The following is a 26,712-nucleotide window of genomic DNA, read 5'->3' on the forward strand; positions in this document are numbered from 1 at the left end:
TGTCTGTGTGTGCCTTTGTGCACAGGTGCCATAGCATGGGAGTGATAGTCCGAGAGTCAGAGCCCACCTTCCACCATGCCTCCCAGCACCTTTACCAGCTAGGCCGTATCACCAGCCCCACAAACGTATTTTTGAGTTTACCCCCTTTAATTGGATTTAATCTACAATTTCATTCATTCTGAGGTTTAATATAAATGGTGATTTTTTTTTAAACAGAAAGTCTTGACTTTCACTTGTTTATGTTTCAAACCTTTATATCTTCATAGCTAAAAGAGCGCAATGCTGTTTCTCCAATATAAATTTAATCCTTCACTTCTCTTCTTACTCTGTTATTTCATCTATAATCTATCAGATTATTTAGTAATTCAAGGGTGTGAGCTCTCATTGTTGTGCCTGCTAATGAAATATACTATAGTTGGGTGAGTTGTAAATTTTTTGTAAGCTCATTTCCAGATGATGTGTTTCTATTCTTTTGGTTTTTATTAGTATTGTTAGTTGTCGTTTCCCCTGTGGGTTTTACTGTAATCAACATTGTTGAAAGGCCTCTGCAGAATCTGTGAATTGCCATGTGCTTGTTGCCAACCATCACCAAGGATGTACTGGCTTCTGGCCAGTTTAACATTAACTTCTTGGTGTCGGATCCCAGCAACCCATCAGTGGTGTGAGTCTAAATTTCAGGTTTGCATGTAACAGAGACTCTATTTTTCTCATTATGAGATTTTCCCCTCTCCTAATACCTGAGCAAACACAAGCTTCTTGGTCTTCTATGTCATTGGCTGGACAGAAGTCTCATCATTGGAGAAGCCATTTGGGCTCAGGCTTTAGGCAGAAGGCAGGAACTCTGTTCTAATTCTTGGCTTCATGTGGCCTGGGTATGTGTCTTATTGCCCTATGTGAAAGTTAAGCTCCCAGCCCTGAGCTATTGAGGTCTCCATGTCTCCCACAATTCTGGGCTTTTTCACTTGACACACTAGGTAAATGTTCCTTATTTTATTTTTTTACCCTCTCTATTTCATTTTGCCCCATACTTTATAAGGCATAATAGGAAAGAAAATCTATTTTGGAAAGAACGACACCCAAATTCCCAAATATATTGTGTATAAATATTTGTTTTCATTTAATTGGACTTTGTTATATAAAATTAAATAAAATAATAAAAAAAAAGAAAGAAAGAAAATCTATGACTCTAGACTTCTGTATTGGCCAGAGCCCCAAATCCAACACTCACAGGTCCTCAACAAAACTATTAGTGGTGCCTTGTATTTTAAGCTTCTTCCTGAGACATGTCCCTCCCCTACCCATCATGTGTTCTTATTAAGTAACTAACTAGCCAGATGCCTACTGGATTTAAAAAGCAATAGAGAATTGAAGCTGTGTCCAACAAGTTACTGTCTTGAGTTACCTTCTATTGACTCTTGTAATAATTAGAATTTCAATTATTCATTTTCAATTAGAAGCGTGGCATAATCATCAGGAACGTCATTAAGAAATTTAATTGTATCTAATGTTGGATTGATAGAAGGGACGTTTCCTAGGAAAACAGACATCCTTAATTAGAAGAGCAAGATTTACAGCAGAACTTTTGAACGATGCTCAAAGAACAGTCTAGTAGGCTGGACTTTAGTGTGTTATAAGAATGTGTAGTTTAATGCTCCATTCATGGCAAATGTTCCTGATCTAACCACTTGCAGGAATGGAAATCACCAGATATCAGTTCAAATTCTAGTTCTAGACATAGTGGCTGCCATGGTGCTTGCCTGTGCCCAGTCCCTGTACTGTGCCCAGTCCCTGTCCTGTACTTGAAGCTCTGCTTAATTCTGTGCTTGGATTGTTTTATTCAGTCTCATAGACAACTTTCTAGGTATTTCCTTGGGTGAAAATCAGTGCTGGGCACAAACGGAGTTAGGAACCATTGGTGCAGAGTGCTTTGCATAGTGGCTGACTAACTCTACAACAGCTGCCTGGTGAGAGTTACCAGAATAGTTGTCTCATATGCCTCTCCTGACTTTATATGCTAAATCACCTCCTGGGGGTCTTCCTGTTATAATATGGAGAAGCTAGCTTGGGAGACATAGGTGAGTCATCCAGGACTCATTTAGGGAGTAAGGGATCTGCAATCCAAACCTCCATCCTCCGTCCTCCATCTTGGGCTTATTGGCATTGTATAGAGAGAAATTAATGAAACTGATGTCAGTTTCTCAAATAAATAAAGTGTGTGGATTTTGGAGTATGTTGAGGTGATTTGAGGGCTATTTGATATAATTTCTTTGTGGGAGATTCATCTGAGTTTTCAGGACAGATGAATGTGCAATGGGGCATTTTGCTTGACATATAATAGAGACTTAAAATATCTAACAAATCAATCAACTCATTAATGATTTGGTGACTGGATGTGGGGGGAATCACACCTTTAAAAGGGAGACTAAAAGTGTGGTAGAAAATTCACAGGCAAGCTTTGGAATTAGAGAGATCTGTGTTCAAATTCTATTTTCTATCTCTATGGCTGGAAAGTGGATCCAATCCCTCCAGGCCTCAGTTTCTTCATCAATAAGATAGCACCCAGAATAGACCCTGCACAAAAGCTCTCATTTTGCTATAAGCACTCAGATGACACTGGTTTTAATAATTGTCACTGCATTATTACAGTTGTGCTAACGAGAATGGATAAAAATTGGTGATGACCAATTAATTAGCACAGGTCCTGAATAAAGACCTAGGCTCTGTAAGTAGGGTCACAAGCAGAAATTCTTCCTCTTTTTCTGTTCTTATTCCTGTCTCACTGGAAACCTGGCAAGTAGTGTCTGCTGTCCCAGAGAGGGTGGAGGACACAATGTGTCTGGGGTGGGTTAGGGAAGGGGATGAAGGACATAACATGTCAGGACATAGGGTAGGGAAGCAGAATTTGTCATCCCACTGAAGAAAGGGAAACAGCCCATTATTCCAAGTTTTTGCTCAAAGGAGAAAGAGAGAGAGAAAACTCTGCAAAGAAAAAAAAACCTTGACCATATTCCACAGAAGATGCTGTCGTTTCCATGGCAATTAATGGTGTTAAGTGCACTTCACAACTCAAAGGTCTCTAGTGAAGATGCAAGAGAATGGTATGTGAGTTGTGTGTGTGTATTTTTTTAAATAGTGTTAAAAAATATTTGCTTAAAAATCCTTTCACTGACTATTGGGCAAGAGTATTATTTTTTAATTCTTTTCAAGATATGCAAAATAATTTGAGTTATACGTAACAGTTGCAACATCCCCCAGAGGCTTCACATGGTTAGGAAGACTCCCCTGAAGACTGTGCTCCGCCCTTAGTAGGAATTCTCCAACATAACAGTCCCTGGCCATCCAGGGAAGTGTGACCTTGTAATCTATATGGACCTCTACCCTAGCCCAATGACAAGGGATCAGCATTTAGCTAACTAATATCCCCTTACTAAATGTCTACTATGTACCTGGCACTTCATTGGGATGACACATAGATGTTCCAGTTCATTCTAAAGGGGTTGGGAAAGTCTCCGATTTGGAGGGTCCTGGGTCTTGACAAAGATTAATGAAGTTCTGCATGCCATAAAAGGGGGTCATAGAATTCAGGGCAAGCCACAACAAAGCTGTGGAGGATCCATGCCATTTTGGGCTTCTCTGTTTTCCCATAGACAAGAGATCATCCCTATGTTAGGAAGCCAGGCAGCATGGTGAACAGTAAATATCACTGCAGGTGTCACCTGGGACAGGCTTATGTTGAATCCTGGCTCTGTCACATCTTAGCCATGAATTTGAAAATATTCACACATTCCCACCATTGTAGAATAAATTCTCATTGGTGATATTGCAGTACAGTTATAAGAATTACTGATAAAGACTGTAAACACCCAAAGCAGATCTGAGCCTGCCAGGTCCTCAGAATGCAGACATGGATTTCTGTGGTTGGAAAATAGCAAGCCTCCAGGTCTTCTTTAGCCTCTCTTGCTCTTAGGTTGACCCTCAGGTGAAGTGCAAGATTGTCACACTTTCTACTGCCATTAAAGGTTTCGGGTTATTTGATAGTTACATATGATGCTGCTAAGGACATTTCTGTGCAAGCCAACTGGGTTTTTAATCTAGGATTGGGTAGCTGGTGCCTAGGCCCAGTGTCTGAAACATCACAAAATAACACTACCCTTTTTCCAGAAGTTTCCAGTTTGCTGTCCTGTATTTTTGCTGATAGCTAGGCTCCCGAGAAGAGGTTTCTTGGATGTTTTGCCTTCAAAATCGGGACAGTAAAAGTTGTCTTAAGCCTGTCATCCTGACACTTGGGATATTGAGGCATGCCATTGAGTTTTAGGCTAGCCTGGACTACCATGTAAAATCCTTCAAAAGAGAATATATAGATGTCATTGTATAAAGTTGTTACAATGTGACTTAACAAGAGGTAACATTTCATAAGCACCCCAAAAATCTGGCCCAAATCTGCTCCCTCTTTGCATTTTCTATGGATTATGGAATGAAATCATACATGGCGTTGGATGACTCTGTTCAGAGCCCTTTCAGCATAGGAGGTGCCCTCCTCAATGAGAGAGGATAGAAACTCACTTAAACAAACCAGTCCACCCTGCACTGGCACGGTCTCCTTATTCTGCAGTAGCAGGTGTGTCTGGGTCTAGCCAGCCTTGAGACTTGGTCCAACAGAACAGCAGTAGAGGAATCAACAATCTTCATGCAGGAAGGTACTCTTCTGTGCTCAAAATGAAGTTGTGAGTGCTTCTACTTGGTGGAATCCAGGAAGGGTTTCTGAAGAGGAGACTGCCCAGAGTCTTGCTTTCCCAGCTCCCTTCTGCTGGAGGAGAGTGCATCCCTGAAAGCAGCCTCCTCCCCAGGTGGTCAGGGATCTGGGCTATGTGTTCCTCTTCAGGTATCTGGTGTTTATGAAAGACCAGAGTGCAGACTTTACCTTGAGCAGCGTTCCCTTCCCTGCTCTCCTTCCTGCCTCCCTGTAGTACACTGTGGACACAGGCTTGTGAAAGAGACCACTGTTTGTTTTATAACAGAAGCTTAACATGATTCATCTCAGATTCCCCAAGGACTTTTGTAAAGTTTGGACTGAGTGATAATATATTTTTTATTAAACTCCAAGACCTAACAAACAGGAAGCTATGTTGAACAACATAATAGAGCTGATACACTGCAAGCTGGCTTTGTACAGGTGTGCCTTCGGTAGCTCCACCATCTTCAGGCCTCTCTACCACCCCCTGCTTTAGCAAGGAGATTAAAAGGGCTTTGGAGACTTTCTACACTACCCACAAGGTCCCATCCCTCTCAGTGCCACTGATAAAAGCTGAGGGTCTGAGGACAAAGGCAGCCCACTTCCAGACCTCCCAATAACAATGATTTGGTATCCTCTGCAGAGTCAAAAAACCCAAATCAGCACTCTAGTAGAAGACCCAGCTGGTTCCCCAACCAACCCCAGAACTTGTGACTTGGTGGATGGGGAGATGGTTCACTGGGCAATGTGTTTATCCAACAAGCATGAAGACTGGTTTGATCCCCCAGATACTATATAATAATTGTGGATGTCATGGCATGTAATTATAATCTAAGGCTGGAGAGACAGAGACATGGGAATCCCTGGAGATAGCTGGGAAGACACCCTAGTCAAGTCAGTAAGTTCTGGAGCAGTGTGACTCATTGTCTCAAAACAAAGACAAAAACCAAGGTGAGTCTCAAAGACAATATGAGGTTGATTTCTGGCTTCCACCTGTACACACACACACACACACACACAGAGAGAGAGAGAGAGAGAGAGAGAGAGAGAGAGAGAGAGAGAGAGAGAGAGAGAGTGTTATCTCCTACACAGCCTAGAAGGTTCCATATCACAAATTCTGATGTTCCATCTGAGACCTGCTAAGTCACTAGCTTCAGGAGCTAGACCCAGCATTTGTGCTTGAAGGTGCTGTCTGGGCAATTTAGAATGCTTGCTAAAACTTGTGACACATTTGCTACTCAAACTTTTGTGTCTGACCCAACAGCTCCAGCATTGCCTGGGAATAACTTAGAAAGTCAGGCACCCAACCAGACTCTGAATATTAACAAACAACACTGCCGGTTGATTATCCTGCACATGAAGCTACAGCAGCATTCCTGTAGCCACCACTGGAACCAGATGCTGAGGTTTGGGAGTTTCAGCTAGGCATTATGGTCCTCAGTATTGTGATGGGATCCTTGCATTGGTCTCTGCTCTCTTCGCTGCAACAAGGATTATGAGGTCAACACCACTACACACAGACTCTGCTTCATGGGAAAGCTTCACTCACCTGCCCTTGTGACAGGGCCCTGTTCCTGCAGCCACCCTAACCCCTGCCCCCATAAAACCCCCTGTTGGAGTTCTCATTCTACCATAGAAATCTCCATCTGGGTTCCCTTTGAAGTTTTTCATTGTTTTGTGTAAGTTCCTCTTACCCTCTGGTCAGATGCCTCTGGTGACCTTAGAATACAAATCAAGAGTTTCTTTAAGGCCAAATGAACCCAATCCCAAAATCCATAGCATAGAGTGCATTTCAGGACAGCTCTTTGACGTGGCACAGAGCCTTATCAAGAAAAGAGGGAAAACAAAAAGCTTTCTGTAATCTGATACATGGCTGAAAGAATGCTAAACAACCTTGGAAGCATGGATGCTTCCCACCCCTTCCTTGCATCCTATGGAATTGTGATATGTGATTGATGGGTTAAGTACGTCATGCAGTGTCTTCACTGTGACCTAGACTTAAGGGTGTGACACCAGAATAAAAAAGGGGAACTCTGGACTAGAGCACAGGAGACTAGGGAAGGGGAAGATGCATCCTATGTGTTTCCATGGAGACAGTAACCACATCCTTCCAGTACTGGGTCAGGGCCCTAGACAAATAGTGTTTTCCCTTCCCCCAAGAGGATGGTTTTAAAATGCACACTTGGGGTCAGCCTGCTAAGTGCACCAAGGGGCCCTCAGACTCTACAGGGGGAGGGGGACATTAGGGCTTCTGTCTGACAGTGAAATTCAAGAGCATCTAAAAAGCCTGTCTCCTCTGACCCAATAATTCTATTTCTGGGAATCTGTCCTAAGAAAATAATCTGAAATGCAGGCAAAACTGTATCCATACTGGCAATCACTGTGGCTTTGTTTATGAGTAAAAACTGGAAACCACTAAATGCCTCACTTTAGGAGACTGTTTAGGTGAATTGTGGCTTACTCATAGGATGGAGTATTTTGTTGCCGTTAAAAATGATGTTTGTTGAGCTTTTAGTGACTGGGGAAATAAATGTTTCTGGCAGACCATTAAATGCCAAAGACAGGATGCAAGTTCTCAGAGTTAAACTCTAAGCTATGTGAAACAGTTACAGAAAAATGACAGGAAACAAAAAAAACAAGAAACCTGCTCCCACTGGTTTTCCGGGTAGCGGGCCTCTGCATGACTTTGTTCCTTTTCTTCTCATCTTTTTTGATTTTTTTCTCCCTGAATTTGGAAACTACTGCCTATCTGCATTAGGTGATTGTTTCAGGCTTGTTTGTGATAAACCAAACAAATATTCATCACTTGTGAGAGGCATGGCAAGGGATGTTAACAGCTGCCGTTATCTTCTGAACATGCATTGCTTTCAAATGAGAAAAAAAAATTAAACTTTATTTACCAAATTAAATTCAAAATAAATAAATATAATAAAATATTGAGGATGGCCTCTGCTCCTGAAGGAGGTGACTGCCTGTTCCCAGCTTATCGTTTTTCAGGGATCTTCAAAACCCAGCCACTGTGAAATTGACTTCTAACTGATCTTAATTGAGATGGGCCCTAAATGCAAGGATCAGAAATGACATTTGGGCTGTCTGTTCCCATGCTGTTTAGTGGATGGTTTCTTTACCTTTCTATGTGTCAAGGATGTCTGGGCGTGTAGGGGGTACACTGGTCCAGGTTTCATCCCCACCTTACCCAGGGTCCTGCCACACACTGTCAGCAGTTTTCACCAACTCCAAGCAGAGTGGGAGTTGATCTTAGTCCATCTGGACCTGCTTCTAATAGAGTCCTTCCTCCTTGCCTACCTACACCTTGGCACTGGGCAGTCAGTAACTTGCAAAAGTACCACATATGCCCCTTCCCTTGGCATAAATGAATGCATCATTCTAGTGATGCTATCTCTGCAGGACACAAGCACTGTGATCAGCCTCCAAATCTCACAGTGACATATGTATTAAGTACTATCAACTCTATCTGCCTCTACTTTATACAGACTCTATCAAATATTCTTCTTCTGCCTGTTGCTATAACTCACATGACCTCATGGGTGGGCCTGCACCACACCCCCAGGATTTCCTATTAGTTTAAGTGTACGTTAAAGTGGGCTGCCAGAAACCTAGAGCAGTCCCAAGTCTCCTTGACCAATTTCACCTTCCTGAAGCCTGGCGCCTTTCCCCTCTCCCCTGCCCCTACAGCATTCTTCTACCCATACATTGGTGGCTTTCATACAAAACAATGTAACTTCTCTTTCCTAAACCCTGGAAGCCTCCCTCCCCTTTCATGTCCAAACTGACCCATTGAACCATCCCCCCATCCCCTGGCAAAAAGCATTGTCCTTCAGATATATTCTGGTTTCTTTTCAAACCAGTGGCTAGCTAGCATCTTGACACTGCCATGCCTGTGTATTCGTCACAAATGCTTAATAATAAAGTGCTGGAAAGCACCAATATTAAAAAGAGAAGAGCCTGAATAAATAAATAAATAAATAAATAAATAAATAAATAAATAACTAGAGTTGATAAAGGAAAAGGGAAGCAGGCAGCTGATGTGACTTAATAATCCAACAGAATAAACCATCCGTGACTCAAACATGTCTGGAAACCTTAAGACAGGAGATTTTCTGAGAAATGTAAACTGTGCAAATTTACTCAAGGAAACTTAAAAAAGCTTAAAAGGAGAAAAATCCTATATTCAAAGGGAACATTGCTCAACTTACCAGGGAAGGAAGTTTCCCCGGGTAGAAACAATAGGTTAAAAAAAAAATCTCCACTTTCTGTTTTGAATTTACTTTTGTCTCTTTATGTCTTAGCAAAAACTATATAAGACCCATACCATCACTGTGTGTTGTGTCTATGGGAAAAAGAAAAATGTTTTAATCCATTTGCTCTGCCAGAAGCTGGGAGGCTCTGGGACTCTGGGTAGTAGTACATGGAATCCTAGTTTCCCCCAACCCCATTTCTCTGTGTATACTGGGCTCAGAGACTGTGCTATGTCTCCATGTGAATATGAACAGTTAGCGTTTACCAATATGAGCCTGTCTACTTTCTCTTCTTTAATGAAAATAGGAGAGACAGACAGACAGACAAAGAGAAGGAGATATAAAGTTAGCAAATGACAATTTTGTGATGCTTGGATGAGTCAAATGGGTATTTTGATAACACAACTCTTTCTTTAGCATGTTTAATTGGATTTAATGGACACCCTTGCATTTTAAGATGACACAATAAAGTTCTCTCCTAATGATGATTTGAACACTGCCACTCCAACATGGGGAATCAGCAGAACCTGGAGGACTTTATTTGGAATTGGCAATTTCTATTGTGATTTTGTTCTCATATTTATTTATTTATTTATTTGGTTTTTTCTGAATAGAAAGATAATGATCCATTTCAAACATTACATATGTACAAATTTCTTTGTTTCAATAAAATAAATATATTCTCCTCTCTCTCTCTCTCTCTCTTCCTCTTACATACACACACACACACACACACACACACATTCACACACACAGGCACACACAAGTAAAAGGATTTAATGGGATTATTTTGAAAAAACTCCAGGTTGAGACAGCTTAATTCCAAATCAAAGAACCCAGTATCTGCTCTTGCTTGTGTCAGGGACAAGCTTCAGTTTGCTCTTTTCTAGTCCAGTAACCTTGGGTGCAGACCTTAATCTCTCTGAATCTGAGTTTCCTTAGAAATCCAGTTCAGGAAGCAGCTATGATAAACCAGCAATGCCGGGGGCTTTCTGAATGGCTGCCTTAGATGGATTAGACTATCAGCCATGCTACCAATAGCCATTTCACAGTCTTATGCAAACCCCTTACTCTTAAGATGTGGACTTGTAAGTTGCCTTGCAAAGTCTGAATAGAATTCACAACAGGCAAGTGTTGAGCATGCAAAACCTTCAGGCTCACACTTCTTGGCTATCTGAGTGATACAGTCCATCTAGTCCTCAGAGCACCCCTGTGAAATAGACACCACTGCCATCCCCATCATAGATATTAGGAAAGTGTGTAGAGACAGTCCAGAGTATGCCACAGTCCAGAGTCCACCCACAACAGAGGCAGGACTAGAACTAAGCAGTCTGATCTCAGAACACTTGACTGTCATGACTTTCTGCATCCATTAGAGCCTCTGACCCATAAAGCCTTGGACAACTGACCTATGATATCATTTGCACTGTTCATATACTCCCTGCAATATCACTTTTATTCTTATGCTCTTACTTTTACAAAGTAGGAAATGAAAAGCTCTGAAGCAACTTACTCATAGTCAATAGGATACCTTAGCTCAAGGTCTTGCCCATACTCTTTATTCTTCAAGAACCCTAAGTTTCAGTTTCTATATTCTCAGGATGCAGGGTGCTTAGGATTGGTACCTGCTGAGTGGATGTCAGTGACTAGTTATGGCCAGTTGTTGCGTTCAGTGCTATCAAATGACATTGTTTCCTTTGTCCTTCATGAGCAAGGAAACGTCTTAAAATGCCCTGTGGTGCCTTTCCTTGCACCCTTATGGCAAAATTTATCAATTCCAGATGTGCTGGACAGCACAAGGATGCTAGTCACTGCTCCCAGTACTCTCTACAAAATGCAAATGACAACATTTCCCTCAAGTGCTACTTGGGTGCATAACATGAGCCTGTGTGTTTTCAAAGTGTCTAACTTAGAACTTGCAACAGCAAATATGATTTCCTTCCCCTTCTCTGGTTGTATTTTTCATGGAACAGAGCCATATGCTTTTTTTTTTTTTTTTTTTTTTTTTTTTTATGAAAAGCAGGCATTGGCAGACATTCTGCTCTAGCTTTTCAGTGGGACTTTTCAAGGCACGTCTGTTGGGGAAGTGTTAACCGAGCACTTCCTATGAGCACAGGGTTATGTGGATTGCAGAGGAAACACAAAACACAGCCTGTGTCTCCACGGGATCAGGTCCTGGCACAGGTATAACTGCTCCAAAGACAGGAGGATAGAACCTCATAGCTCACTGCACAGCATCTAACTCTTCAGACCTGTAATTGGTGGGTCTCTACAGAGAATCAGAATCAAGAGGGTAGAATAAAAGAAGAGAAGTATAGATTACTCACACAATTATGGAAATTGAGAAGTCTCACCAACTGCCAGCTGCCAGCAGGCACAGAGAAAATAGTGATGTCAATACCAGCCGAGCCCAAAGACCTTTGAATGCACAGCATGCACCTCCAAGGACAGAAGATTGGTGGCCAAGGGCAGACTATGGGTCTCCCAGCTCAACTCCACCCCTCGTCTCTGTCTAGACCCTCAAGGATTGGCCAATACCCACTCATACTGAGGAGTACCATCTAGACTATAGCATCTTTTCAACAAAACACTTTTGCTGACACATCCAGAAGGGTTTTACCAGCTGAATGGGCCTACTGTAGAGCAGTAAGTCAGTTCACAAAACTAAGCACTCATGTCCAGTCCTGGGTCACACGCAGCTCTCCAGGAAGTGTTTGTCTGAAAGGAGGTTGAACAATCCAATCCAGACAGCACTCCTAAACTGTTAGCTTCATATTAATCTGAAGGGACTAATATCATAACATAATTAGTATAGCAGTGCTCCTAGCTTAATTGAAAATGCTGCATATGAGGGGCAGCTAATGAGAAATGCAAGGTTTGATGACTCAGAACTGCAGAGATTTGGCCGTTTAGTGGGTGTAGCTGGGAAGAGTTGTATTTATTTCCTTTTGCTATTCTCTTTGTACATCTGGACAGGAAGGGCCTGAAAGGAGTTGCTAACAGTATGTATGGTGAGCAAGCTTTGATTATCTGGAAGTCCCTCAGCTATTTGGAACACAGCAGAGAGCCAGCCAAGCAGGAAACAAAAAAAATAAGCCTCTGCGCCGACAAAACACATTTCAATTTGTCTGTACAATAGTCTTTTCACGTTTCTGATAAGAAATCCTCTCAGCCCACTCCACTGTTAATGCTTATGTTATACACAATGTTAATAAGCCAGGTGATTTGATTCTCTAGTCCTCAGCAGAGCAGCAACTGTGCCTAGCCCCCAGCAGGGGTAGAGCGCCTAGAGGGGGACTTGGCTCTGCACCTCCATCCAGTCTCAGAAGGGCTTCAAGGCCCAAGGTTTTGCTTTGCACAAAGAGAAGACAAAGACTTAAGATTGTCGACTCATATGTAGCCTATGGTAGGGGGAAGACTTGTCCATCTTAATTTAGACGTAAAGGAAGCTATTAGACTGCTTAAACATTTTCTTTACAAAAGTAATACTTAAACTTATTGTATTTAATACTTAAACACTTAGTAAATAAATACTTATAATGTATTTATTTATGTGAATATGTTGGGGGGCATTCGGTGCCATGTTGTGCATTTGGAAGCTGGAGGAAAATTTTGTGGGAATCAATTCTCTCCTCTATATGTATGTCCCAGGGATCAAACTCAGGTTGTCAGGCTTGGCAGCAAAGACCTTTGCCTACTGAGCCATCCTTTTGGCTCATTATGGGTATTTATTTATTTTTGTTTTTGTTTTATTTGTGCACTTTCAAGGAATGATGTGACCCAAGCTTGGCTACTACAGGACAGAGAAGGCCCCAGCAGAGCCTCCTGTCCTAACTCTTTGACATTTAAATTCTAGAGACCAGACCATAGAGGCTAATGCACTGTTTAGATAAGCAGTCACCTCTAACAGTGGGTTGAAGGGAAAGACCCTGAGTGCAGTCTCCACCTATAGTGCCAGCATCCATCCTGGACTATCTGGTGTGCTTGCTGAGAATGAAGAGATTTGTAGTTTCCCACTGCCCAGCCTGTTTGGAACAGAGAGAATATTGAGGTGAGTGTAGAGAGTATGTGATGTCTACTACAAATGTAGACATAGGATGAGAGTTCAATGGCCAAGTTCCACTATCAAGTTGCATTCCAGGGCTGACCTTCTGGTAAGCAGTAATATGGCAAAGGGAATACAAAGTGACCCCCATGTGCTGATAGCCACCGAGGAGCTCACAGCATGAGAAAGAGTAAACAGAAACTTCAAAGATGAAAGAAGTGGGAACAGTTCATTTAAGAGTGACTAATGTTACAGAGGGCAGACTCACAAAGGGCATCACTGTAGAGGACATGAAGCGAATAGCTGGGTACCAGCTGGAGTGAAGATTACATTCAGGACACTGAGTGGAGGGTAGCCACCTCCAGAAGTCTGTTGAAAATTTTCTGCACACACCATGTGACTTTCTGCTTTTTTGTAAAACTGTAGCACCAAGGTATAGAAGTGTTATTTGTCACAGCCTTTCTTCAGCCATATTATTAGAAGATAGAGGGTTGGTGGCAATATCACAGCACTGCTTCGTACTCCTAGAGTGTCAACCAGGGATCTGGATACCAGAAACCCCAATCATCTTTTCTACAAGGACAAGTTACCCCTCCCAAAAAATTGCAGACACCCTCACAAAGTCTGGCCTCTGGATTAGACCAACAGTAGCAGCCACTCCTTCCCCCCCCCACACACACCACCATGCTCAATGACATAGAGAGGGAAAGGTTTGGACTTGGAGACATCAGAGATCAAGAAATGATATGAACCAGTAATCAAGTTCAGCTATTAAAAGACAAGACAAAACTCCTAATTCATTTTGTTCTTTCTGGTTTGAGATTTTCTTTGGGTGGTAGGCAAAAATACACACCCAGCTAGGGTTTCACTTTGTATAACAGGGGAGCCTGAATCTCACACTTAGTGCAAGATGACCTTGAACTCAAGACCCTCTTTCTCCCAGGACCTTACTGCATGTCAGGCAACATGACTGGAGAAGACCACAGCAGGAGCTGCAACTGTTCCCAGGTGATCATACCTCAGGTTCTTCACTTGTCCTCCATAGGAGGGAAACTCTGGCCATAGGTGCTTAGTGAGAATGATGGTCAGGAACATTTGCAAGAGCTTTGAGTTCCCCTCTTGGTGTTGTGATAAGCCCACATGGCTTCCTTGAGCCTTCTACCAGGTGTTTGTTTCTTTAAATTGCATATATACATATATATATATATATATATATATATATATATATATATATATGTGTGTGTGTGTGTGTGTGTATGTGTGTGTGTGTATACATACTATACATATACATATACATATATATGCATATATGTATATGAGATGTATGTGTATATATGCATGCTTACATATATGTGCACATGTGTGAGTGTCTAGGTCAGAGATAGATGACAGGTACCTTCCTCTATTGCTCTCCAGCCTATTTTCCAAGATGCGAATGTCTCTCACTGAACTTGGACTTCATCAATTTGGCTAAGCTGACTAGTTAATGAGCTGCAGGAATCACCCTGTCTCCACCAGCATTCCCAGCAACAACACAGACATGTATGCTGTGTCCAGCTCTTACATGGGTGCTGGGGATTGGAACCCAGGTCCTCAGGCATGTTAACCAGTAATCCATGTCCCCAGCCTTATCTCTAGAATCTGAAAGCTACAGGAAATATTGTTATCTTGCTCACTAGTCCTCCTGGCCAGCTGCCCAGAATAGATCAGGGAAAGCCAACCACATGCTCCACCAGCAGGGATGCAGGAAGCAGCCTCACTGTTTCCTAAGGGAAGCACCAGCTTTGGGAAATAAGCAGGCCTCCATTCCCACACAGCAATTATGTGCACGATTACATTTCCAGCAGGTGTCACTTAAGAGGGTGAAACCCATTAAGTGTTCAAATGAGAAAGCAGAGAGGAATCTCTGCGAACACCCGGGAAAAGGTGTTCTCTGCAACATAGGGAGGGGACGTATGCAAGCCTCTCCACCATGTTCATGTGTTTCCCCCCACTCTGTCTGAATACCATACTGTGTGCAAAAGTGCACAGGCCTGGGGCAAACTGGTGCAGAAATAGAACTCAGATAGGAGAGCAAATTGCTATGATGATCACACACAGTATGTACATAGCCAGCTAGGGACTGAGCATGGATAGCATTGGATGCTTCACTTCAAGTTCTCAAAGATCTGAATCTCCATCCCATGCTCCTTTTTTAACTGTCAGAAAATAAGCAATAAATACACAATGGAATTTTTTAAATGGCAATTTTCTCTGTATTGCTTAAATGGTGAACTAGAAGTTTAGCAGGAATATCTAAGGAATGGGAGTTCCAGGCCTAGTTGACATTTGCCCTTGGAAAATGGCTGTTATTGTCCTCATCACCCTCATTAACAGATGAAGAAGCAGAAGCTTAGAAAATAGAAAGGTCTCACCCCAGTCTACTTGTTGATGATTTGCACACCTAGGATTTGAACCCAGGCCTGCCTGACTCCAAAGGCTATGCTCTTTGCACTACACTCAACAGCCTAAGTTGGGACCCATTCCATCACAGAGGTGATCCAGGCTTCCCTGAGGAGTGGAGTTCAGGGGTCAGAGTGCCTTCTCTCCTACTCACTAGGCCTCAGGGTCTAGCTGAGACAGAGGAATTTTGGTCTGCTCTGCTCAAGGCATTCCTAGCTTTGGTCCTTTTGGACCTCCTGATGACCAAGGAATTGACAGCTAGAAATGGCACAAGAACACACCTGGACACTTGCAGTTAGCAGGCCTGCTTTCTTTCAGACAAAATCTAGCTCATCACCTCGTTCCTCAGTCATATGCCATAAATACGAAATAGCATGCTTGCATCCAGGCTGTGCATCTGCACTGTCTAAAATGGAGGACTAGCCTTCTTGTCCAGCCTCTCAGCCTTTCCTACCATCACTCATGGGTTCTGATGAATCTGTGTGCTACTGGGACTAGAACCCCTCTGACCTTATCAAGATTCTTTAGAGGGAAAGAACTCATAGGATGAGTATGTGTGTGGGGGGGGGTTATTAGAATGGTTTACAGACTATGGTTCAGCTAGTCCAACAATTAGTCCAACAATAGCTATCTTCCAAAGGAAAGTCCAAGAATCCAGTAGTTGGTCAGTTTCAGGAGTTTGGATGTCTCAATTGGTCTTCATTATATGCTGGAATCCTGAAGAAGGACACTCTAATACCAATGAAGGAATGGATTTGCCAGTCAGAGCATGCCCTTTATATAGCCCACCACCAAAAAGAGTGTCCCAGATTAAAGGTAGAGACACCCACATCAAAAGATCTGGGTTAAAAGTGGGTCTTCCCACTTCAAATGATTTAATTAAGAAAAATATCTCACAGGTGTCCCCAGATGCTTGGGTTTTAGTTAATTCCAGATGTAGTCAAGTTAACAACAAGAACTGCCATCACACCTCCTTCCTCCAGCCCCTACCTCTGCTGAACTCCAGTACTTTACATAGGTTGCATTTGGGTCTTCTTTGGTGTGCCTTTACAACTGTCTATTATGTTGTTGAGGGTGAACTTTGTAAACAATTTCTTGTATCCATTCAACCAGTTTCCTATGACAAGCAATAGTTGCAGTGTGAATTTTTCCTATGAAGTAGAGTTCATGACAGATTTGAGATGGATACAAAAGTCAGTGAGCAGTCCAGTTTCCATGTTGGAGAGATAGGTCACCTGATAAGAGTGCAGGTGAAGGGAACAGTCAATGAACAGGCTGCACGCACTCTGCTTGTCAGCCTCAGCAGACACTTCTGGGGGAGCTGACTTGGCACCAGGCCACAGTGTACTAACAAAGCTTTGCCTAACGCTACACCTTTGGCCAGCTACCAACACTTATATTGGGCAGTAGGGGTTAATACTTCAAGAATAGAAACCAAACCAAGAAGTGCCTTGTTATACAGGGCTAGAGCAGCGGCCCGTCGATGATGGGAAGGGATGCCCAGGGCAGATGGCTTTTCACTTCTGGCTCCCTGTTCTTATCAAACACACCCCTCAAGCTGGTGTCCAGGTTCCACCCTCCCACCAGATCACTGATCAAATCCCTTTTCTGGCTGACTTTCATCTGGTCAACAATTTTATTCTCCCAGGCACTGCTACTCATAGGAGTCCAGAATCTCAGAGAAATCCATCATTAGACTCTTTCTGTGGTCAGCACTGTGTGTCTGGAATGCTGGCACACTTATCTGGGCCTGGGTCTGCCTGTGCGTGAAGAGAGGGTCATATGGGATGCACATGAAGCATTCCTGACTCCTGCGGCTGCAGAGTGCCAGGGAGTTGTAGATCATCAACCAGGCCAGCTGCCACCTCTTGCCAGTTCTAAGAAACAAGGGAAGACCTCCATCAGGATGATGTCATATAGCACAGCATAAGTGCTACGGATCTCCATGACCATCAGACTAATGTCCTGGTACTCTGCCTCGTCCAGCTCATGCACCAGATGCCAATAATCACCCACATGGGGCTGCTTGGCTGCTTTGGTCACTGCATCACCCCTCTCTGAGAGGTACTTAGAGATTTGAGTGTGGAAGCCCTCCAGCTTGGTATGAAGGCTGGTCATGAGCTCAAACGCCTTCTCCTGGATAGTCATTCCAAAATTATTCCCATCCTCTATGCAAGGTATCTGTAGTTGCAACCAAGTAGTGACCAGATTGAGTTGCTCAATGACATCCTTGATCTCAGGCTTTAGGCGCTACAGGAGGGCCACAATATTTTCATTGCAGTTCATTGGGCCACAGGGAGAGCCTTTGTTTTGCTCTGATTTTCATTTATTTAGTTAGTAAGAAAACAACATTTTCTCCATGTGTCTAGTCACTTAACATATAATTGGCCTCCTGCCCAATTTATTCATTGGGCAACCAAACTTCCTGCATTGTTTGCACTGGATCTTCGATGAATGGGTATTGACCTTATCTCTCCTTACTTCCTACAAATATGGGATTTTTCAGTCTGATGTCCTTCTTACTAAAACTTATTTGCCATCTAATGTCAGGGGGTGGGGTGGGGGGAAGAGAGACCAAAATCAGGAACTTTGCAACAGGGAAGACAAAACAAAGTTATTAACCATTTCAGGTCAGACACTGGAGCCTTGGGGTAAAGTCAGGTGTTCAGGATTAGAATAAAACCCTCCACACAGCACAGAGACATGGGATAAGTGCAGCTCTCAAGATGAGGGGTTTTGTGCTATCCTATGACTTTTGATGGGGTCTCCAGGAAACCAGCAGGAGAATATATCTGGTGAAGGGACAACAGCTAAGTCTAAGAGGTGTGGGAACTTCCCAGCAAGGCTAGAGAAAGAGGTAGAGGAAAATTCAAGACTCAATGCTAGGGATGTGGGTTGTAGCCAAACTGTGAGGGTTTGGTGGCATCCCCAGGCATAAGGACATCAGGACTGTATAGACATTGTGGTGACAACAGGCACATCATTGCTGTGTGTCTGGGATATCGCTAGTGGCCCCATCAAGGGTTCAGGCACCACTTTTGTAGCAAGGAACAGTGAGACACATAAGGGCACATGTAAGAGAAAGAAACCCTTCTGGATCCTATGGCATCAAAGAGCAAGCCAAATAGAGTCCAATACTGTATGTATTAAACACTTTCCTTGCTATCATGATAGTGTCTTAGTTAGGGTTAGTATTGCTGTGGTAAAACACCATGACCAAAGCAAAGCTCCAAATAATGGCCCATCATCTAAAGTAGAGAGGACAGCAACTCAAACAGGAAGTTGGAAACAGGGGCTAATGTAGAGGCCATGGAGGAGTACTGCTTACTGGCTTGCTTTCTATGGCTTCCTCAGTCTGCTTTCTTATAGAACCCAGGAGCACCAGCCCAAAGATGGCCCCACCCATAATGGACTGGAGCCTCCCCCATCAATCACTAATTAAGAAAATGCCCTATAGGCTTACCCCATCTTATGGAGGTATTTTCTTATTTGGGGTTCCCTCCTCTCAGATGACTCGTGTCAAGTTGGCATAAAACTAGCCAAGACAGGCAGACTGCCTGGGAAGAAGCAAGTTAAGGGAAGAAAGATTTCTATTGGCTTGAGGGCATTCTGTCTCTCACGGTGAGGAAGGCATAGCAGTGGGAATACCACATTCACCACACAGTTGGGTAGCAGAACAGGATGAAAACTGGCATGGTGCTCTGCTCATTTGCTGCTTTTTTATTTAGGACCCTGGCTGATGGAAAGGGGTTTCTTTCATTTAGTGTGAGCCTTTCTGTTTCAGCAATTCTACCTTGAATCTTCTCACAGATGTGCGCAGAGGTTTGCTTCTTAAGTGATTGTAGACTCTGCTGAGTTGCTAATCAACCTTAACCATTGGAGTGGAAGCATCCTGCAAGGACCTTCTCTCCCATTGCTTCTCTCAAACTGCTAAGGACTGTCTGAAGAAGTGGTCCAACCAAGAGGAACTTAAGGAGATGTGACAACTAAATCCAATTAGGTATCATTGCTAGGGATCCTGGGAGAGAAGGAGGGCTTTAGATATAAATCCAGGAAACCTGAATAAATTATAGGCATCAGTTAAAATAATTTCCCAGAATTGGTTGATGATCTGGAGCAAAGGAAGCATAGTTATGGAAGGTTAGTATAAGGAAAATTCACTGCAGGGTATCGAGGGATTCTCGGTACTGTCTTCAAAGTATTTGTAAAATCTATAACTTCACAAATTATTATTTTAAGCATGGAAGATGTGTGTGATTAAAAGGTAGAAGAGTGAAGGGGGAAATATTTGTAAAGCACCCTCACCCTTGGGATTTTGGGGGTTTCCTGTCTTTGGGTGGAGGGAGCTCTTTGTCTCTTGGTTTCTGCTTGGACGTTTTCATCTTTACTAGGATACTTCTGGCATGTGTGCACCTGGGTGGGCCTCAGATGGCTGAGTAGGTGGACAAGGATGCTGAGCTTGACAGGAAGACTGTGTTGATGTCTTAGTCTTGATTTCCTCCCTGGGGCCAATTTCCAGGGAAGTGAATATGCAGTGGTTCATTAACAGCCCCCATGTACCACACCTGGCCTTCCTTGCGGTGGTTCATTAACAGCCCCCCATGCCCACACCTGGCCTTCCTTGCAGTAGTTCATTAACAGCCCTCCATGCCCACACCTGGCCTTCCTTGCAGTGGTTCATTAACAGCCCCCCATGCCCACACCTGGCCTTCCTAGCACTTCCTCTGGAGGACATTGGTCCCAGACACTTGGGTCAGTCAATAAAAGGCCATCTGTGACAAAGGCTTGAGCAGAGGTAGAAAGCAAATGTGTCACAAGATCCCAGAACCTCTGCTCTCACTGTGAGAAGCTGACCTCTGCTGTGAGCCTGCCACTCAGAGAACATGTTCACATGGAGAGCCTGCTGGGGTTTGTGCTTCTCTTCCAGTCTCTTTGTTGTTGCTGTTGTTGTTTGGTGTCTGGTTCCAGCTGGTGTCTGTCTCTTCATATATACTTTAAAAAAATTGTTCAAATGCTTCTTTATTAAAAATGCTGCTCTCTCTCAATGATCAGTCCATTATAGCTAAAACAGAGAGACTTCCTTTCTCATAGAATTCAAGGAAGAGTTCACCGGCCCAGCTGATGGAAAGAATTCCCATTATATCCCCCTGCCCCGCTCCATCTCCTCTCTAGATGACATGGTGCTCTCAAGCCTTCTGAGCTTGGAAGGATGGAAGCTAACTTTATCCAGTACCATGTCTACCCAGAAGTGATTCCCCAAAGCTACATTATAAACGTCCCACCATCTCTGCTAAGTGCTGTCTTTTTTTTTCTCTATCTTTGGTTTCATTAAACTCCAGGCTTCCCTGAAGTGGGACACCCTGACCTCCCCAAGAGTTTGTGAGTCACAGTGGAACTTACTGGAATTCAGTAGATTGATTGACAGTTGGCTTTTCCTATGTTCATCTACCAGGAAGAGAGTCACATTCAACTCTCACACACACAAAGACTTGACTACACATTATTACCTTTCTTTGTGCAAAACCTCCTTTTCATCCTCATACATGCCTCACCGAGTGCTCATTTCCTCAGGAGCTTGACTGCTGGCCAGGTTCATGATGAGCTCTGTTCCTTGGCCCACACACTGACCTTCTTGGTGCATTGGTACTTTCTTGCCTTGAGACTTGCCAAGCCACACTTCCACCTGCAGATTTTCTCAGTACATTCATCAGCTCAAGTCCAGGCAGAAAAACAGAACCACCCCAGGTGTTTCAGCAGAGGGAATCTAATATAAGAAATTGGTTGCAGAATTGAGGAAATAGTTAAGAAACTATCCAGATATCAGCTGTAGCAGGCAATCCTTATCACTTCTAGGCTGGAATGACAATGAGAAGGTGACATTTCTAGATTCCAGAAGCCAGAATGGTCAGGAAGAGGAACTAAAACCACTTTGTAGAGTACCTCTCAGGACTGTAAACAGCAGAGGGTATGTGGTCACTGCTGGGCATAGTGTCTAAGACAGAGCAAGAGAAGGATGGAGACTCTGGTTGCTGAACTGGTCCAGAAGCCAATGAACAGGAGAGACTGAGAAAACTCGTTCCCATAAAGCAGAGCAGAGAATGGCAGTATGGGGGTGGATCAGCAGCCACTAGCCAAGTAGGCTCAGTGTCTATCCAGACTTCTCAGATGTACAGTGGGCTCTCTCCAGGGCTTGGCTGGGCCCCTCCATCCCTGAAACCTATTCTTTTTCAATTTTTTGTTCCCATTCAATCTTCTAAATAGAAAGACTGAAGGTCAGAATTTCCTTTTTCCCTGGGGAGGGGACAGTGAATTATGTCACACTCTGTTGTCAACAGTTTTGGCTCTTGTATGTAACTGCTATCCCCACTCCTTTGGAAAAGGCCATGCCTCTTTTCTTTCATGGGGTCTTCTAGGTAGCACAGTTCTGTTCATCCTCACCAGCACGGCAGTCTTGGAGGCCAAGCTAGACCTTGAACGATTATCTTTTGATGTACAAGATCAAGCCCATCACTCAGACCCCACCCTCCAGGCACACTTTGCTGGGAAGAGCCCTGTCCAGGAACTGTTAAGAAAGCCAGTGCACTCATATCAGGGGCTTCAGTTCTTGTCCAAGAAGGGTAATGTGTTTCAGCCTTTCAGCTTTGTGAGCACATTTCCCTCCTCAGCTCTCTGAGAGCCCTTACAGCTAGCACAAGAGCTCTGGACAGAGGTGGATATGGAAGAAAAAAAGGTAACCCCAAGAGAATAGAAGAAGCGAAGGTCCTTCAGTTGGTACAACCAAGAGAATACCATGAAGCCTGAGAAAAGCTCTGTGATGTTTTTGTTTGGCTTTGGAGCATTGCAAGGACCCAGGAACACAACTGTGTTTGGGTTGGGAAGAAAGACATAACTTCACTGAAGAAAATCCTTTCCAATTTTACTCTGGATGTTAGCTGGATTAAAGGAAGCAGGGAGAGGATTAGATTGTGCAAGGCGGCAGCAGCAGCAACCAGACAGGACCAGTCTGACTCTGTCTGGGATGTGTTAAGACAGCATTTGCAGCAGTGGCATCCCATGACCTTTGATCCCCAGCCTGATAAATTCAGCATCAAGTGTCATCATTGTGTCACTCCTCTTCTTAATTCCAATGACAATGATAAATATGAATAGCAGTATTAGGTAAGACTGCTATTAAATTGAGATTTGAGGCATCAGAACCCCATCTCCATGCCCCGACCATTGTACTTACAACAAAGTGACTTCCTACTGTCTCCTAGAATCCAAGGAAGAGTTGGCTGATCCAGCTGAAGAAAGGGTAGAGATGCAGTGGAGTTAAGAAGTAGTTTCCCCCATATTTTTTATTAATGAAATATTTTCATTTATCTTACATCCCAATTGCAGTTTTCTCTCCCTCCTCTCCTCCTATTTCCTCCCCCAAACCTCCCCTCTACCCATCACCATCTACTCCTCCTCCTCTTTGTCTCCATTTAGAAAGTGGAAGAAGGCATCCCATGGGTATCAACAAAATATGGCATATCAAGTTGAGGCTGGACCAAGCTACTCCCCCTGTATCAAGACTGAATGAGGCAACCCAGCATGGGGAATAAGTCCCAAAAGCCAGCTCAAGTACTACGGACAGGTCCTAATCCTACTCCTGGGAGCCCCATGAACAGACAAAACTACACAACTGTCACACACATGCAGAGGGCCTAGGCCAGTCCCATGCAGGCTCTGTAACTGTTGGTCTAGAACCGGTGAGCTCCCAGGAGCTCAAGCCAGTTGTCTCTGTGGGTTCCCCTGTCATGACCTTGACTCCCACCATTCAACCCTCATCCCTTCAAACAGGACTTCTGGGACTCTGCTCAGTGCTTGGCTATGGATCTCTGCATCTGCTTCCATCAGTTACTAGCTGAAGGCTCTCTGATGACGATTAATTTGATTACAGGAGATGGCCAGTTCAGGCACCCTCTCCACTATTGCTAGGAGTCTTAGCTGGGATCATCCTTGTGGATTCCTGGGAGTTTCCCTGACACCAGCTTTCACTCTTACCTCAAAATGCCCCCACCAGTCAAGACACTTTGATTACTCTTGCCATGTGTCCTGTCCCCAACCTGCCCAGCCAGGTCCCTCATGACCTCCCACCCCAGGTCCAAAGCCCCCAGGTCCAGTTTACCCAGGAGATCTCTTCTGTTCCCCCTTAAGAAGAAAGTTTAACCCTGTGGGATGTGTCCTGTGCTGTGGGTGGCTCTGGTCTGGTCTTCTCATCTGCATGCTTCTTTTTCCCCGAAGACTTTCATCATTATCATGATGAAATACCCAATGAAAACAACTGAAGAGAGAAGGGTTCATTGTGGCTCAGAGAGTGAACATTGTAGTTCAGTGGTTCTCAACCTTCCTAATGCTGTGACCCTTTAATACAATTCCTCATGTTGTGGGGACCACAACCATAAAATATTTCATTGCTACTTCATAACTGTAATTTTGCTACTGTGATGAATTGTAATGTAAATATCAGATGATATGCAGCATATCTGATATGCAACCTCTGTGAAAGGGTCATTTGACCCCCCAAAGGGTCATGATCTACAGGTTGAGAACCTCTAATGTAGTCCATAATGGCAAAAAGTCAGGGTGGTAGGAACTTGAGACTACATTGGGTCTACAGTCCAGAAGCTGAGAGAGACAAAAACTTGTACTCAGTCCACTTTCTCCTTTTATTCATTCTGGGGTTTGAGCCCTTGGGATGCTGCTGCCCTCATTCTCAGTGGGTTCTTCTCCTCAATTAACCCAATTCGAAAACTCCCTCACAGACATGCCCTGAGGTCTCCATGGTGATTCCAAAGCCTGCCAAGTTGACATCAAGATTAACTACCACACCCATTTTATGATTTTTTTAAGGGCTGTTGTATGGAAACCATATGCAGGAATGGGAAAAGGAATAGAAATTTGTTTTATTCACAATTTTGGAGGCAGAAAATCCCAGATCAAAGCGACGCTGGTGCTAGGTTTCCCTGAAGGTTCTGGGACAGAGAATGACCTGTTCCAAGCTTCTCTCCTGACTTCTGGAAATGTCTCACCTGTAAGGACATAAGTCCCTTCATTATATGCTGTTATCCTATGTGCATATCTGCCTCTATGCCAACATTACCCCTTTTCTAAGGACATCAGTCCACCTGCATGATGTAGTTTTATCTTGATTAGCAATAGAAGGGCCTATCTCCTACTGATGGTTTGGATTCAAACATATTTCAAACATACCTGCTGTGGAGGACACAGTTGACCCTCTCTTTATTGGGTCCCTGCAAAGGCATCTCTTCTCAGTCATTTCAGACACACACACACACACACACACACACACACACACACGTAAGATTTCAGCAGCAAACCTATGGAAGTCTCACAATTCATAGCATGTCATAGCACTGTGAGTCATTCATGCATAAGCATGGGAACCACCAGAGAGAATACTGAATAGAAAAATCTGACTACTACCCCCAGACAAGAAAATGGCAGATGAGGTCTAACCTCCTTTCCACACCAATAGAGCAGACACACACATCCTCTCTGCCACATATCTAGAGGTGGCTGCTTTTTGCCAACAGATGCCCTACATAAAAGCCTCCCTCACAGTTAAAAATTTATAGGGCTGAAAATGACATATGTATTTAGGAAACTATATACACACATACACATGGTGTGTGTGTGTGTGTGTGTGTGTGTGTGTGTGTTTACTATCTAATCTGAACGCTGAACCACCAGCAACTGCAGCTACCATAATAAAAATGATGCAATCTACTTCACTTAGGATAGGGAGATAGGCTTCAAATATCAGAACTTTAAGTGAACTCAGACATGCAGTATGTCTTCTCTACTGTTGACTTACAATTTTCATGGCTTTGTTTTTCTCTAGAGACAGAGGAAGGGAATTAACCTTTATTGAGCATTCATCTTGATGCTCTACTGCACTGGGCTGCACCCACTTGCTCAGATGAGTGTTTGGACCTAGTTCGAATGTTCCATGCTTCCCCTGTTAGGCCTTGTTGGCTCCCCTGTCTCTCAATCTGGTCTGATTCTAGGCAGAGAGCTGGGAAAATTGGCAATATTAAGATGTTATCAAATAGGTTGGCACGTGTAATTGGCTTGGATTAGAAACCAAAGCTCTCAGCGAAGCAACAAGGTGAAATATTTTGAGCTAATGATTTATACAATAACAAGATGGTTTTTCTGGAGGAGTGCTTATGTTCTGGAAAGTGTAAGTCCCTCTTCAAAACAGGCTAGTGATAGGAAATCTCCCAAGAGCTGAAGACTCTGGGGCTTGGCTGGATCTCAGAAATAAGGCAGCTAATGTGGATGGAGGAGGAATGAATGGGCTGGGAATCCAGAAATGGTGTCCATTGCCAAGGAGCATCCAGACTACAGGAAAGAAAGGTGAAAAGTCAAATAACTGCAGGACTCTGGTCATGAAGATGATAACAAGAGTATGAACATCTCCATGTTGTCTCAGAATGTTTTTCCTCCCCACATTCATTTCTTCAGCTGTGATCAAACACCCAACAAAAGCAGCTCCTGGAAGGAAAGGCTTGTTTTGGCTTACAGTTTGAAGGTACAGTCCATCGTGGAGGAGGGAGCTTGAAGCAGCTGGTGACTTTGTATCTGTTGCAGGAAGGTGAGAGAGGTGAACGCTGGCACTCAGCTTGCTATCTCCCTTATATTTAGTCTCTGACCCCAGACCATGGAATGATACTGCCCACAATTAAATTGTTTTTCCACATGAATTAATCCAGTATAGAAACTCCCTTGTTGGTATGTCCAAGGAGTCGTCTCCCAGACCATTTTAGATCCTGTCAGACAATATTCATCATGACAGCATCTTCACTGAGGATCTAACTATACCTAGGATTGTGTATTAAAAGACAAGAAGAGCACCCTGGTGCCTGAAGAGGGAGGATTGTTATGAGCTTGAGGCCAGTCTCAGCTATAAAGTCTCTCTAAAAACAATATAGATAAATAAACAGAAGGAATTGTTTCACTGTCCATTGTTATAGATGTACTAAGGGTCTGGTAGTTATCCTGTGTTGTTCATTATTTTCATCTCCATTTAGTGAGAATTATAAGAAGTTAGGAGATTGCCCCCAAGTCAGGGAGCTGGTGATGCTCCAGGTGGGCTCAGGGATTAGTTCACTGTTCAGGGAGGATTGCCTGGAAGACTCTCCATGTCCTTGGATCATCTGTTAAACAATGTCACTGTGACAAAA

At 43.5% G+C, this 26,712-nt stretch overlaps 1 protein-coding gene and 1 pseudogene across 1 annotated transcript in view; one reads left to right on the plus strand and one right to left on the minus strand.

Annotated features, from left to right (window-relative positions):
- Tenm4 (teneurin transmembrane protein 4) overlaps positions 1–26,712 on the plus strand; it is a 701,768-nt gene that overhangs the window by 183,431 nt on the left and 491,625 nt on the right. The window lies entirely within an intron of this gene.
- On the minus strand, positions 17,324–21,119 carry LOC127228928 (proteasome activator complex subunit 1-like; annotated as a pseudogene).

This window comes from Phodopus roborovskii, unplaced genomic scaffold (genome assembly GCF_943737965.1).
Source record: "Phodopus roborovskii unplaced genomic scaffold, PHOROB, whole genome shotgun sequence".
NCBI classification, from domain to species: domain Eukaryota; kingdom Metazoa; phylum Chordata; class Mammalia; order Rodentia; family Cricetidae; genus Phodopus; species Phodopus roborovskii.